The sequence below is a fragment of the Chrysochloris asiatica genome, unplaced genomic scaffold, assembly GCF_000296735.1.
Source record: "Chrysochloris asiatica unplaced genomic scaffold, ChrAsi1.0 scaffold00022, whole genome shotgun sequence".
In the NCBI taxonomy this organism is placed as follows: domain Eukaryota; kingdom Metazoa; phylum Chordata; class Mammalia; order Afrosoricida; family Chrysochloridae; genus Chrysochloris; species Chrysochloris asiatica.
In genome coordinates this window covers 1011706-1016169 of record NW_006408540.1, presented here as the reverse complement: position 1 = coordinate 1016169, position 4464 = coordinate 1011706, and positions in this window count along the sequence as shown.

Sequence of the window (4464 nt, the reverse complement as noted above, 5' to 3'; positions counted from 1 at the left end):
GACATCAGCAATGATATCCATCATTCCACAGCCTCTTCTAAATCAGGCTTGAACCTTTGAAAGTTCTCTGTCAATGTACACTTGCAGCTGTTTCTGTATTACCTTTAATAAAACTTTATTCGCACGGGATATCGAAGCTTTTGTCTGATGATTTCCATATACCGTTGGGTCACCTCTCTTTGGAATGGGCACAAATATGTATTTCTTCCAATCAGTCAGCCAGATAGTTTTCTTCCAAATTTCTTGGCAGAGATAAGTGGGTGCGTTCTTCGCCGCCTCACTTTCTGGAAATACTTCAGTTTTTATTCCATCAATTCTTGGTGCCTTTTTCTTTGCCAATTCCTTCAATGTAACATAAACTTCCTCCTTCAGTATCATTGGCTCTTGATCATAAGCTACCTCTTGAAACGGTTCAACATGAACCATTTCCTTTTGGTACAGTGACTCTGTCTATTCCTTCCATCTTCTCTTGATGCTTTCTGCATCATTCAATAATTTGCCCAGAGAATCTTTCAATAATGAATGTCGAGGCTTGAATTTGTTCTTCAGTTTCCCCAGCTTGAGAAATGTTGAACCTGTTCTTCCTTTTTGGTTTTCTGATTCCAGATCTTTGCACATTTTGTTCTAATATTTGGCTTTATCTTCTCAAACTGATCTTTAAAACTTTCTGTTCAGCTCTTGGACCTCCTCATTTCTTCCATTTACTTTAGCATCTCTACACTGGAGAGCAAGTTTCACTGTCTCTTCTGACATCCATTTTGATATTTTCCTTCTTTCTTGTCTTCTCAATAATTTTTTGCTTTCTTTATGTATGATGTTCTTAATGTCATCCCACAAGTCTTCTGGTCTTCGGTGTTTTGTGCTTGATGTATCTCATCTGTTCTTCAGATAATCTCTAAATTCAGGTGGGATATACTCAAGGTCATATTTTGGCTCTTGTGGACTTGTCTTCATTTGCTTCAACTTCAGTTTGAATTTGCCTATAAGTAATTGATGGTCTGTTCCACAGTCTGCTCCTGGCCTTGTTTTCACTGATGATATGGAGCTTTTCCATTGTCTCTTTCCGCAGATGTAGTCAATTTGATTTCTATGTATTCCATCTGGCAAGATCCATGTGTATAGTTGTCTCTTATGCTGTCTCAAGAAGGTATTTGAAATGAACAAATCATTGATTTTGCAGAATTCTATCATGCATTCTCCAGCATCATTTCTCTAAAGGCCATATTTTCCAACTACTGACCTTTCATCTATGCTCCCAACCTTTGCATTCCAATCACCACTAATGATCAATACATCTTGATTGCATGTTTGATCAAGTTCAGATTGAACTTGATCATCCTCACTGGCTTTAGTAGTTGGTGCATAGATTTGAATAATAGTGAGTTTAGCTAGTGATAATTCTATGAAGAAAAGAACCTTAGGTTATATCACTATTAATGATGGTTTCACTTATATCAGAGCTCAGGCTTAAAGATTAAAGGGCACCATGTGCTTCAAGAAAAGGAAGAGTGAATAAAAACTTCATGAGAAGAAGAAATGGAAGAGCAGAAAGAAGGGTGTTGAGATCAGAATACTTGGCACCAGGTAATGGGTCCAGAAAAACAATTAGAGATCTGATATTGATAAGAAATTAGGAAATATCCTAAGTGCATGGGAAGCTCTTGAAGAGTGCATGAAATAGTGGCATGATTTATGTGAATTTTAAAAAATATCACTTCTGTTTTTGTGTGAAGCACAGATTGGGTGAAGCACAGGTGGTCAAGAGCAATAGCAAAGAGACTACTCAATCAATTTGCATTAATGCTAGTTGAATGTTTATTATTGTAAAAAATAAAGTATGTTACTATGTTATCATAAAATTTATGTGGAGGTGGCATTTAACCTCCTGTGATATCACAAGAGACAAAGAGAATTAAGCTTCACATCTACCCAAGGCCAATTCTAGTGAGGCAGAGGTCAGACATGCCTCAACCCTTGAACCTTCTTTACCAATCCTGAGACCAATTGTCCCTCCCACCATACTTTATACTGCTATTCTGGGTTCAGTAAACTATTGCAGTGGCCACATAGAAAACGCAGTCAATAGTCATGATTGTGAGGTTTATTAGGGAAGTTTACAAGGTACAATTAAAGATTAGAATACAAATCTTTGGGTCAGGAGCACCTCTTGTCATCTGTGCCCACAAGCACACCTATCTCTGATCCTTGAATTCTCAGCCATTCAGTCCCTTGGCCTCTGCCCTGCTGGAGTAAGTGTAGGAAATCTCCATTAGAGCTGTCAAAAAATGCCCAAATGGCTCCTCATTCTGCCAGTCAGCCTCCTGCCTAAAGGCATTCAGCTTTACTTCCTCAGTGGGCTGGGAAGTCTGCTGTGCTGCCTCATGCTGCTGCAGCCAATTCTCCGGACAGAAGTCTCAGGGTCTAATGGAGGCACTCTAATCATGATTCTTCTTTCTTGATGGTCCTGAGATCCCCCATTCACATCTCCGAGAAGGCCCATTTTATACCTAGCAAAAAATGCAAAACTGATTAAGTCACCATATTTGCATAGTCCCACTAAGTCATTTGGTGAAAGACTATGGCTAGAAGCAGCATATAAGGTAAATTCATTAGATCATAACCATTTTACCTCAAAGCATTCTATGTTTTAGGTACTATTATTAACCATACTTTAGGGATAAGTGCTGTGGATTAATGTGACAGACTGCAAAGCCATTTGAACTGCAAGGTCGGCAGCTGAAGTTCACCAGCTGCTCCTTGGAAACACTATACAGGATCGCTAGGGGTTGGAACCCACTCAATTACACTTAACAACAACATTGAGGCACAGTGGGAGTGCTGTTGGTGCTGTAGGATAAGCACTGGGCTGCTTACCACAAGGTAGGGGATGAAAATCCACTCCATGGGGGAAATATGAGACTTCTTCTCCTGTAAAGATTTGCAGTCTTGGAAACTCTATACTTTGTAAAGCACATGGAAAAATAAAACAAAATAGGAGTAAGAACAAACTCAAAGGCATCTCCCAATTACAATAGCATTAAAGCACAGGAGAATTAAACAAATGACTAAAAGTCACACAGTTAACTGTTGGTAAAAGCCAAGTAAATTACAAGCACGTGCACTCCACAAACTTTGTTCTTCATCACCACACTATTCTTATAATTGAGAACTTATATTCTATATTGTTGGTTTTAATCTAACAAGCAATACTAAGGAACTCAGAAGCAACATTTTTATCATGTGAAAATTGGTTATGGGAAATGTCACAAATCGAAATTACCAAGGTGCTTCCAAAAGTTCATGGAAAAAATCCCTTTATCTTTTATTTCTGTTTTTCCACAAACTTTTAAAATATCCTCATACTATCAACACTAAAAGTAAGGAACGATATGATGAAATAGTGGATATTTAAACTTTAAGATTTTTCCAAACAAGCTGTTCTCTTACAAAAGTTTTCTCTTATCTGCATTTAAGGCAGAATTTATATATCTCACCTCTATTTTCTTTGAAAACTTTTTTTTATTAAACCACTTTTGAATTCAGAATCCTAGATGATTTAGAAAAATGTGTTAATGTGGACATTTTAGTGATGTTAACTTAAAAGCTCAAAGAGCTCAATATAGAAGTTACCCACATAAGAAGATTAAAATATAGCCTTACTCATGTGTCTCTTCAGCCAACATTTTTTTCTTTTTAAAGCACATCCAAAAATAAAACAAAATTTGGATGAAGAATACAAAGCATGCTTGTTCTGGCAATGTAAATGGCAAATGGGATAGTGGTGGTGAATGACTGACACAATTCACTAAAGATGACCATCCACAGTTTTTTTACCTTTAGCCAGGAAATACACCTCCATACAAAGTAAGGATATGCCATAAATAGCAGAGGCTTCAGAATACTGAGGATACACCTTCGAGAGTTAACTAAATGATGATTCTTTTGGCCCATCTGTCAGTTTGTTTTACTGTCATGGCTTATGAGTTGCTGTGATTCTGAAAGCTATGCCACTGGTATTTTAAATACCAGAAGGGTCATCCATGGTGTACAGGTTTCAGATGAGCTTCCAGACAAAGACAGAGTAGAAAGAAAGAGTGACAAACTACTTCTGAATTTTTAGTCACTGAAAACCTTATCAATAGCAGAGAAACACAGTCAGATATAGTGCCAGAATATGAGCCCCTCAAGTTGGAAGGCATTCAAAATGCAACTGGTGGAATAGATGCCTCCTCAAAGTAGAGTTGACTGTGATAATGCTAATGGAGTAAAGCTCATGGGATAAAAGTTCATGGGACCTTCATTTGTTGATGGGGCACAACTCAAAATGAAGAGAAACAGCTATAAACATCCATTGAATATCGGAACATGGAATGTATGAAATATGAATCTGAGAAAGTTGGAAGTTGTAAAAAATGAAATGGATGCATAAACATTGATATCTTAAGCATTAGTGAGCTGAAATGG